The following is an 11,726-nucleotide window of genomic DNA, read 5'->3' as shown; positions in this document are numbered from 1 at the left end:
GACGGACCGTGGCGGTCAGGACGGGAAGCGGCATCCTGCGGGCCGCCCCCTCCTGAGGCGAGTCGGTCAACGGCCACGGGCTCCGGGCCGCGAGCCCCGGCCACGGCCGCCCCCCTCCTAACAATGGGGACCGGGCCGGAGGAGTCGTGGGCCGCGGGGGATGGGAGAGGCTCCCGGACGAGGGTCCGAGGCGGGGGAGGGGCGCGCACTTGAGCTCGCTGGGATCTCGGTCCCACGGTCCTGTAGAGCTGGGGGTCGCGTCGCGGGGTGGGGTCGAGGGGCGTCCAGGCTCGCCTGAGAGTCGGGTCAAAAGTCAAACTCCTCCCGTCCCCACCCCCCAAAATCCAATGAGAGCTAGGCAAAGTGATGCCAAGTGTCCCTAACCGAAGTGACAAACGTGGAGACAGCAGACCCACTCTAGAGCTTTATTTTTAAAACGGGGACATCGACTCTGATTTTAAGAAATTATTTTTAAAGAGGTGAGTGTGTTATTTTTGTGTTCCTACACGGGCAAGCCTCCATTTTAACTGAAGCAGTAACTGGTTAAGCTGGAATTTTCATTCAGGCCTAGGACATAAGACCCTACAAGGGGTCACTTTTTAGTCCATCCTCTGGGTCCCTGCAAACTTAACACCCTCCAGCTTCAAAATTGATTTCCTCTGGTCTGCTTTTAAAAATCTCTGGCAAAGAAGGGTCTTTTGTTTTTGCTTGTAGTACTTCAGTGAAGAATAGTTTTTTTTTTTTTTTTTAAATGTAGTACCAACTCTGAAACAATTTTAAGAAAAGTTAAAACATGCAAAATTGTCAGAGAGGTTCTTTAGTTTACTAAGTGAAATAGTCGTACATCTTTTTAGATAGTTAAGAAGTCATTTTTAGCAGTGTTTATGAAATAAATACTCTGGTAGCAATAACTTTTTTCCTCTGGGATTTTAGTTTTCTGAATCTTTGATAAGTAATGTTCAGTTATTTAAGATTTGTGTTTTTCTTTGATATGAAATACATTTCTACACATATAGAGATATACATACACCCTTTACAAAGGGAATTTATATTGTACCTTTTTGGGGGGCACATGGGGAGAGGAGTTTGAGACCATCTCATTAAGTAGCTCTTACCTGGCCCCAGAGCTCACTCTGTATCCCAGGCTGGTGTTGAATCATAGATAACAGCCTGCTTCAGCCTTCTCTGAGTGCTAGGATTAAAGTGCATGCCCAGCACTTGTACATTTTTCCCAGATTGAATAGCTGTTTACATATTCTATACTACTTTTCCATCTAAGTAAAAAACTCTTCCTTTTCAGATCTCCCTAATTCCTTATCCGTGGTAACTGGGGAATTAGTCTCTTCTTGCTTATTTCTGAGTTGTCTGAACTATTCCTGACACTATGTATGCTATTTGGATGCCTCTTAAGGTAAGATATATTTGCTTTTTGTTATTTTTATTTTTGTTATTTCATCAATGTATTTTAAAATTAAGAATATTTGCTCCCTTACTGTGTTTTGAGTCAGGGCTTCAGAGTCCAAGCTGCCCTGGAACTTTTTAGGTTGCTGAGTATGGCCTTAATGTCAGGAATTTGCTGTCTCAAAGTTCCAGATGCTAGTATTATAGGTGTTTGCTACTATGTATAGATCTATCTAGAATGTTCTTGAATTTGCTACTCTTCAGGATACTCATCCTCAGAACTATTAGCTTCTTAGGCTTTGTGTTATTGTTGTTCTTGATTGTTGCTATTTGGAAATTAATGAAGTTCTTAAATTAGCTCTCATTATAAGGATGAGTTCAACTTTTTACTTTATTATAGCTTACAGACTTGTAAAATTCTGTTCCAAACCTGGTAGAAGTGTTGGCAATTCAGACTTTGAGGTCCATTTTCAAACAGGTACTTCAGAGTCAGTCATATGAACTTGGGTGTGTCCCACTTTTGCAAATCAGTAGCTGATTCATGTGTTACAAAAGATGTGTCATTAACCATTTGTTTACTGATGTATCATACAGTATACTAAGGTTTATATGTACACTTCTTCAAGTGTTCCCCAGGCCAATGTGTGAGTCCTTACACTAGTTTTTTTTCAACACGTGGCCACTGTGCCCTTTCCTTTCAGAGTGCGCCTCATTTGGGCAATGTAGATATGTGACCATTTGATAAAAAAATGATAGCTGTTCTTTAAGTCTCCTGTGGCTCTTTAGTAAGAGATAGCTAAAGAACTCTCTAGTAGGACTGAGCAAAGAACAAAGCTGTGAAAAGTGAGAAGAGGGGACGGACCAAGACATGATTATCAGTAGTGAAGTCTCTTGATGGTTGGATAATGGTTTAGCTAAGATTGTGTTGTGGTGATTCCAGCATAGTGAACCAGAATAGTGCAGTCTGTGTAACCTAAATATTTAGACTTTTGGGAAATCTTTAGGTAATGCAGATGGAATCTTATCTTAATTATGTTCTGGCTGCTGTTGTTGGGTAATGGGTGCTTATATTAATATGAAGGGATCCAAAGTGACACTTTTTTCCCTCCAACCTTTCCCCCATAGTACAGTTGGAAGGGTTGAGTGGAGAAACACAGCCAGAAGTTCTGAAGAACTGGAGGACCTTGTATAATTGTGTTTCCACTTCTTTTTTTTTTTTAAATTTATGTATTTATTATATGTATATTATGTATACAGTGTTCTGTCTGTATGGTATGCCTGCACACCAGAAGAGGGCACCAGATCTCATTATAGATGGTTGTGAGCCACCATGTGATTGCTGGGAATTGTACTGAGGACCTCTGGAAGAGGAGCCAGAGTTCTTAACCACTGAGCCATCTCTCCAGCCCCTGGATTTTTTTTTTTTTTTAGGGGTGGGGGAAGACAGGCTCAAGCTGGCTTCAAACTTATGATATAGCTGAGTATGACCTTTAACACTCCCTACCTCAGCCTCCTGAATGCTGGAATGATATAAATAGGTATGAGCTACCATACCATGCCTGATTATTAATATTGTGCTAGTGAGCCCAACTCAGTGTATCCTGCACCCTAGGCAGCATCTTTCCAACTGAGCTAGCTACATGCTAGTCCTGAGGGTTGCCCCCACCCCGTCCACAGGTTTCTGGCATGTAACCTTGGCTGCTTGGAACTCACTAGGTAGACAAGACTGGTTTTGAACTCATGGTGATTCTCTTGAGCAGTGAGATTACTAGCATTCTTGGCCAGTGGTTTCAGTTTATTGATGTTACCTTTTTAACTATTAGTGCTTTGTAACTGTAGGACCAAGCACTAATAAACTTTGCTTATGCTAGGTGTGGTAGCGTACACCTTTAATACCAACACTTTGTGAATTTAAGGCCAGTCTGGTCTATGTAGTTACAGGTCAACAAGGGCAACTAACAAAATGAATGTCTGCTATGTAATACAATTATAATGTGGTCATGGCTGATCCAGTTATCGGGCCCATTTCTCAATAGTCTTTTGCAGTTGTCTTTGTAGATGCTTTCCTTCTTTTGCTCCTAAAAGTCATCTGCCTTGCCTTGATCCTTTTTTCTCATTCTGTGTAGGAACTCCAGTTTGTAGTAAGTTGAAAATCACTTACTGTCTATATGCTGATGATTTGAAAATGTGTGTTTTCCAGCTCTGACTAGAATCTTCAATCTCAGTAATCTCCAGTTACTTCTTTGATATTTCTCATTAGGTATCTCTTTGTATTTTAATTTTAAAAAATCAGTGTGTAATGTATTAGATACCATTATGACATACTGGAACAAAGTGGGCTCATTACTTAACAAGTCTAACCTCCTCCTATCTTCGTACCCTGATGATTGTACCATTATCCATTCAGTCATTCAGGTCAGGGGTTTAGAAGGCCTCCAGAGTTTCTTGTGCCATCTTAACCACTACTTTATTTTTTAAGCATCAGGATTATGTTTGAATTACTCATTTTAAGTTGCTAATTATGTATGTGTGTGTATGTGCACATCTGCCACAGTGCACATAGGGAGGTCAGAGGACAACTTTTAAGGATCAGATCAGTTTTCTACTTCCATCATGTGGGTCCCCATGATTGAACTCAGATTGTCAGCCTTCGAAGCAGACACCTTTACCTGTTGAGCCATCTTTCCAGATTACTACCTTTATAAATGCTTTCCTGTCATTTTTGCTTCTCCCTTCTGAGTTCAGAGTATCACCTTTTTGCCTTCATGGTATTTAAATCACATCATTCTCTTTACCTTCTATCTTCCAAGCTTCTTGTAAATGTAGATCTTATTGAATGATTATATCCTCTTTTTTCCCCCCCTACTATGGCTCTTTGAGCTTTTGAGGCACATTTTAGTTGCTTTATCTCTGACAGCCTGGCTTCAGTCGTTCAAACTCAGCAGTGCAATGTGATATGTTAGCAGTTTCTCTTGTGTGCTCTATACCTGTCCTGAGTCTTTACACAGATGCTTACCTTTTAAAAGAGTTTTTGCTATCATCTGGGGACTTATTCCTCTTCCCTTTGTTTGTAATGTTTGTGTGTGAATAGAGGTCAGAAGAAGGCATCAGGTCCTTTGAAGAGCTGGGAGCTCTGTGAGATGTACAATGGTGCTAACTAAATGGATCTTCTGGAAAAACAAGAATTGCTCTTAACCACTGAGCCATCTCTCTAGCTATCTACTATTTCTTAGTGACAGTTATCACCATAATATTAACAACAACAGAAACTACCGCTGAATGTCTCCTGTGGGCTTCCGGTCCTCAGTGTGTGCAGCACCTGTAGTGCTTGCTGTGAGTGTTCATTCATGCCTAGGACATCTAATAGTGAGTGGCCACTAGTTTGCTTCTCTTGCCCTTTGTGTAGCCCCTAATTTCTTTGAGTTCAAAGGCTGTCTCTTATTTTTTATATTTTATTTATTTATATTTTTTAAATTTTCATTTTTTATACTTAGTATTTGGAATTTGTTTGGACTAGATTGTCCAAGGACATTGCCAGACTTGGGACTTACTTTCTTATAGTTTTTGAGAATCTTTCTCTGTAGCCCAGTGTTAGTTTGGGTTTCACTCTGTAGCTCATGTTGGTCCCTAAATTTGTGGTGATCCTCCCACTTCAGTCTCCCAAAACACAATGAAATATACATTTTAGGAGAGTATCAGTGGAAAGCTGAATTATTATAGCTACTTGCTTACTCTTTAAAAGTAAACTGAGTCTGGTTTGGTAAGTGCAGGCAGCTTTGGAATGAGGGAGGCAGTAATTATATTACATTCTTGTGGTGCTGGGTCCAAGCCTAGGACCTAATTTGTATTAGGGAAGCACTTCACCCTTCTCCTTTCATATTTTTCTCCCCTATTGAACCTCTGACCTCACTATGCTGGCATACACTCTGTCACTGAGCTATATCCCAGCCTCTTCCTTATATTTGCTTTTGATGACAATTCAGTCAATTTCAAAAGGTAACCAGAATGTATCCATATTATTAAAATATAGAGAAATTAATTATGTGGACCTGTAATATACCAGCCAAGCAATGTATTTATTAGGGAACTGCTACAGTTCTTATATAGTAATGAGTGATTTTTGCCCTTCTCTTTTCTCTAGAACATGTTAAGTCTAAGTTTAGAAACAAAGAACTTCCTCTTACCACTCTGTATATGATGTTTGTAGCAATAGTTGTATCCAGTTTACTTACCTCTTGATCATGGTTACATTTGGCCAGCAGGGGGAGCTAAAGTTACTTATGTGACTTTATCACAACTGATTTTTTTTTAAGTTCATCAAGAGAAAAAAGCTGGGCTGGAGAGAATGGAGAGACCCATGCCTTCAGTTGCATATGTAGTAGAGGATAGCATTGTCTCACATCAATAGGAGAAGAGGCCTTTGGTCCAGTGAAGGTGCATTTCCCCGATGTAGGGGAATGCCAAGGCACTGAGGTGGAGAGGGTGATTGGGAGAGGGAACACCTTCATGGAAGCAAGTGGAGGGGTCGGGGGATAGGAGTCAGGGAAAGGGGATAACATTTGAAATGTAAATAAAGAGAATATCCAATAAAAATTAAATTAAAAATAATTTTTTTTAAAAAGAGAAAAAAGCTTTATTGACAAAAAAAAAAAAAAAAAAAAAACCACAATGAAAGTTCACGAAAAGAAATTATAAACCGGGCTGGAGAGATGGCTCAGTGATTAAGAGCACTGGCAGCTCTTCCAGAGGTCCTGAGTTCAATTCCCAGCAACCACATGGTGGCTCACAACCATCTGTAATGGGATCTGATGCCCTCTTCTGGTGTGTCTGAAGACAGCTACAGTATACTCATATATATGTAATAAACAAGTCTTAAAAAAGATTAAAAAAAAAAAAAGAAATTATAAACCACCAAGAAGCATGAAAAACATTTTTATTCCGATAACTAATCAAAGGTATGCAAAGTAAATGATTTCACTTCTTAGATTGGCAAATAAACTGTCATAGGCTGGCCTTAAACTGTCATAGGTCTATCTCCCATCCTTACCCCATTCCTGTGCTGGTCTTGAGGTGTGCCACTACAACCTGGCAAGGGTAAATATTTTTAATGTCTTAAATACATGGGTAGTAAAAAAACTCAGGCTACAGAACTATGGTACCATTGTAGCTCTTTGGTGCTGTGAATTGAATATAGGGATATTTATTTACTTTTAAAGATTTATTTATATATGTCATACATATGCAGTGCCCAAGAAGGGCAGAAGAGAACATTGAATCCCCTGGAACTGGAGTTATAGGTGGTTGTAAGCCACCTGAAAAGGATGCTTAGAACTGAGCTTGGGGGCTGGAGAGATAGCTCAGTGGCTAAGAGCACTGACTACTCTTCCAGAGGTCCTGAGTTCGATTCCCAGCAACCACATGGTTGCTCACAACCATCTGTAATGGGATCTGATGCGCTCTTCTGGTGTGTGTCTGAAGACAGCTACAATGTACTTATAATGAATAAATAAATCTTTAAAAAAAAAAACTGAGCTTAGGTCCTTTAGAAGAGCAGCAAACACTGTTAACTGATTAGCCATTCCTCTATTCTATTTATTTTTGGGTGGGGGTCTCACTATGTGGCTATGGTGGGCATGGAATTCTGTGTTGACTATATACTGGCCTTGAATTCACAGAGATGTGTTTGCCTTTGCCTTCCAAGTCCTGAGATTAAAGACATGCTCCACCACTTGTTGCTGAAGTTAACTAGAATTACAGTCTTACTATGTAACCCTTGCTATTTTGGAATTCACAGAGATCTATCTGTCTCTACCTCCTGAGTGCTTGAAATTGAAGGCACGACGAGTTAACTGGCCTGACTAAAATACAGTTTTTTGAAGATTAAAGTAATTTTTAGGTGTGTTTATTTTACTTGAGTATGATTTTTTTTTTTTTTTTTGCCTGCATTATATATATATGACCACCACACTGAGTGCCCCAGAAGTCAGCAGAAGGTGTTGTATCCACAGAAACTACAGATACAGATAGTTGTGGGCTACCATGTGGGTGCTGGGTCCCCTGTGAGCATAGAAACAAGTGCTCTTAACTGCTAAGACATCTCTCTAGCCCTTGAATATTGTTTTGATTTTTTTTTTCTTGAGACAATTTCTCACTGCCTGAAACTCTGAATAAACTAAGTAGGGCTTGATGTGTTTACTTTGCCCCCCAGGTGATGGGGTCACAGCTGTCACTTTCATGTCTGCATTTTGGAGGATTATTTTAAAATGTCTTGAAAATTTCAGGATTCCAGAGCTTGAGAATTTTAGAGCTACATAAAAGATCTTAAGTATGAAATAGATGGTTTGTATATACTTGGCCCAGGGAGTGGCACTATTAGGAGATGTATAGCGTTGTTGGAGTAGGGTGTGTCCTCACGTTTGCTTGGGCTTTTAAGACCCTTATCCTAGCTGCCTGGAAGATAGTTTTCTTCTATTGGCCTTCAAATGAAGATGTAGACTTCTCAGTTCTTCCTGCACTATGCCTACCAGGATGCTGCCTTGCTACTGCCTTTATAATAACATACATATAAGCAAGCCCTAATTAAGTGTTGTTCTTATAAGAGTTGTCTTAATCATGGTGTTTCTTCACAGCAATAGAACATTGACTAAGACAGAAGTTGGTACCAGGGACTAGGGTATTACTGTAATAGGCCTAACTATGCTTTAGTTTGGAAGAATGTGGATTTTGGGACTTTGGATTTGGTAAGCAGTGGAATGCTTTAAGTGTGGCTTAATGGGCCATCCTTTTAGGAATATGGAAGACTTTGTTGCTAAGAGTGATTTGAACTGTGCAGACCTGGCTCAAGAGGTTTCAGTGGAGAACTTCAGTATGTGATGTAAAAGACTTTTGTGATGTTTGGTAAAGAATGGCAGCTTTTTTCTATTGTCTGAAGAGTCTGCCTAAGGCTAAGGTAAAGAGATTTAGATTAATTGCTTTAAAAAAGGAAGTCTCAAAACTGCCTGGCATAAATTCTTTTGTGTGGTTAGGAGAAAGTTCACTTTTATGAAGAACATTTTAATGAAAAATGAAAAAATATAAAATATATGGTTCAAGTATTAAAGGGGCACCAAGAAGTTACATAGAATCCTGTGTTCAAAGAGATTAAGAGATTAATGGAGTGTTGATTTCAGAGCAAGATCTTACCCAGCTAAATTTACTGATTGCATTTGCAGTTAAACAAGGAATAGTTTTTGGATTTTTAATCTGGAATGAACTACAATCCAGAAATGGAGGGCGTGCTTGTGATTCAGATCTTGAGGAACAATGGCCATGGAAAGCTTAGGCCCAGGCAAGATATTACACACCTTTAATCCCAGGAGACTGAGGCGAGCAGGATCTCTGAGTTCTAGGCTAGCTTGGGACAGAGCAAGGTAAATTAAAGCTCAAATTTAGGGAGGTGGTATATGCCTTTAACCCCAGCATTCTGGAGACAGAGCCTTCAGATCTGAGTTCAAGGTCAATCTACAGAGTAACTTTCAGGACAGCCAAGCTTAGGCCTAGATGCTGCCATGTTCTTACCTTAATGATAAGGGAATGACCCTCTGAACTTGTAAACCAGTTCCAGTTAAATGTTGTCCTTTTAAGACATGTTTTGGTCATGGTGTGTTCACAGCAGTAAAACCCTAACTAAAACAACATATAAAGATGGGGAGAAAGAATGGAAGGAACGTTGTCAACTTACTTGCTTTTGGAAAAGGGAGAACCACTTTTCTGACAACCAATTGCCATATAATAACTCAAAGCTTCATTGAGTTGGCCATCCATCTGTCTGGATTGGCATTAATGAATGTTTGGGGTAAGGTTTTGTTTTGTTGACCTTAAAAACTTAGGGCTTCTAGAAATTATTTCTACCCTGTAGGACCCAGGCTGAATTTATCAATAGATATAAGCACTCTGAAATCTGTTTTTGACATCACATACTTTTTGGTGATAATCCATTTCACAGAGTTCTTTTATGTCTTTTTTTTGTTGTTGCTTTTTGAATAGGGTTTTTTTTTTGTGCATCTCTCCCTGGCTGTGTAACTCTTCCCAACCCTCCTCTAGGACAAAAGGCCTGCCTAGCCATCACCTGGCTTATTTTTTTGTTTGGTTTTGTAGAAAGACATATATTAACTTTTGAACTTAAGTGATTAATATGTTGTATTAAGATTTGGTGGATTAGAATTTACCATATTGGATTTTTTTTGTTTTTTTAAAAATAAATCATATCGTCCCTTGGCTTTCATGTTTTCCCAGTTGACAATGTATAGTTTTTAAATTTAATCTTCAATGAAACCTGTTTCAGCATTTTCATGCCTTTGATCTTCTCTGGGTCTTTGACAAGTTGATTTCCCCTCTTGAAATTATGATAATCACCTAGAACTACCTTCTCTTTTCCCTTATAATCTTTTTTTTTTTGAGTCAGGGTCTTGGTATTACAGCCTTTCAAATGCTGGGATTACAGAGATATACTACTACACTTGGTATTTACTTACTTATTTGATTTTTGGGATGGGATCTTATGTAATCCAGGCTACACGTCCATGTTTATACATGGAACTTGTTTGGAGATCAAAAACCAACTTGCATGAGTCAGTTCTCTTTTTCCACCATGTGGGTTCTGGGAATTGAGCTAAGTTAATAAGGCTTGGCAGTCAGGGCCTTTACCTGCTAGGCTTGCTGGCCTACAGCTTTTATTGTTTTATTCCTTTTTTATTTCTTTTTTTCTATTTTTTTCACTGCATGGGTAGTAGTACATGCTTGTAAATACTAGCACTTGGAAGATTGAGGCAGAAGGATCACTGTGAGTTCGAGGCCAGCCAGGGTTCATAGTGAATTGAAGGGCAACCTAGGCTATAAATCAACTCTCTCAAAATATGCACCCTCCAAAAAAATCATTAAAACCTGAGACTGTGTTTTAGATATAGCTAAACTGTGTAGACTAGGAAAATTGGTTCTGTTTGTGGTATTTTCTTTGTTGTGAATAGAATTATTAAAAAATGTTTTTTTTCTCCTCTCTTTCTGCATAGGACATGTCATAGAATGTAAAAATTATTCTATAATTGTTCAAAAATAGCTTTTTGATTGGAAGACACAAATCCTTTAAATACAGCTTAAATTTGTATTCTATAACTATATTGGCATACTTGTTATTTTCTGTCTGATATTTAGTGTGCTTTTCCTCAGTAGGCTCTTAGATGAGAGTAGAGTAAGGGTAGAGTTGTTAGTTAGCTGTCATTTTTAGAAAGCTTGATTTCAGATGTGTCACTCTGGAATTTCCCAATTTTGTCTGCACAGGAGCTGCCCGGAGCAGGCTAGTCTCCCTTTAGCTGCTACAACTGCAATATTTAGGCAGTGTTCATCTTTGCTGAAATATTCAATCCGCTGAAAGCCTAGGTTTTGAAAATATTTCTCATTCCATATACTTAAAAATCCTTTCCAGCTAGTGTGGTTTTATATTTGTGAAGAAGATCATACTTTCATCTGCAACACAAATTTCATATATTTATTTATTTATTTCTTCCTCTTCTTTTAAGGTCCTTCTCCTCTTGCTCCTCCTCCTCTACTTCCCACCCCCCCATTCCTCCACCCCCTATCCTAAGACAAGGTTTCTTTGTGTGTACTCTTGGCTATGCTAGATCTCACTCTTAGAAACCAGGTTGGCCTCCAATTTATAGAGATCTGCCTGCTTCTTCCTCCGGAATGCTGGGATTAAAGGGTGTGTGCTACTGTGCTGGCCAGAGTTTTCATAGACGCTCACTTAGATAGTATTTGCATACTTCTCAGAGAATCTGAGTAGGCTGGTATGTGATTTCTTCTTTTTTGAACACAGGGTCTTTTTCTTGCTAATATGTCTCCAATTCCATCTCATATAATATTCATGCTAATGTCTCTGATCATATCTCTGTAAGAAGTTGCTGTTTCTTGAGTAGATAGAAGTTTATATTGACATTTTTGCTTAGTAAGTATTTTGAGTAGCTACATATGTGGACTTGAAAGAGGGATTGGGTAAATGATGCTAAAGCAAACAGATTCCAGTTCTGTTCAACTGATACTTACAGAAGGTCATTCTCCCATATGACCATGTGTTGCAGTGAGTTTTTAGCTATTCTGCTTTATAATGTGGGTCACACTTCAGCCACCTGCCCAGGGAATCTTTGGATTCTCAAATAAAAGACACACACATATTATCTTATTTTTAATAGGCTGTCTAGCTTAATGGTCATGCACTTCTTATCCTCTGCCTGCTACCCTAGGCCCAATTAGGGAGGTGGCCAGCGGCCATTTACTGGAATTATTACATGGTC

General features: G+C 39.2%; 1 protein-coding gene across 1 annotated transcript in view; it reads left to right on the top strand.

Annotated features, from left to right (window-relative positions):
- The first annotated feature begins 1,297 nt into the window (after positions 1 to 1,297).
- KANSL1 (KAT8 regulatory NSL complex subunit 1) overlaps positions 1,298 to 11,726 on the top strand; it is a 103,953-nt gene continuing 93,524 nt past the window's right edge. Inside the window, exon 1 of the mRNA XM_080923683.1 lies at positions 1,298 to 1,411. The gene's annotated coding sequence lies outside the window, so the exon portion shown is untranslated. The remainder of the gene's footprint in view (positions 1,412 to 11,726) is intronic.

This window comes from Micromys minutus, assembly GCF_963924665.1.
Source record: "Micromys minutus genome assembly, chromosome: 10".
Taxonomy (NCBI): domain Eukaryota; kingdom Metazoa; phylum Chordata; class Mammalia; order Rodentia; family Muridae; genus Micromys; species Micromys minutus.
Note: the sequence above shows the minus strand (reverse complement) of the source record. Positions and strands in the feature narration are given on the sequence as shown.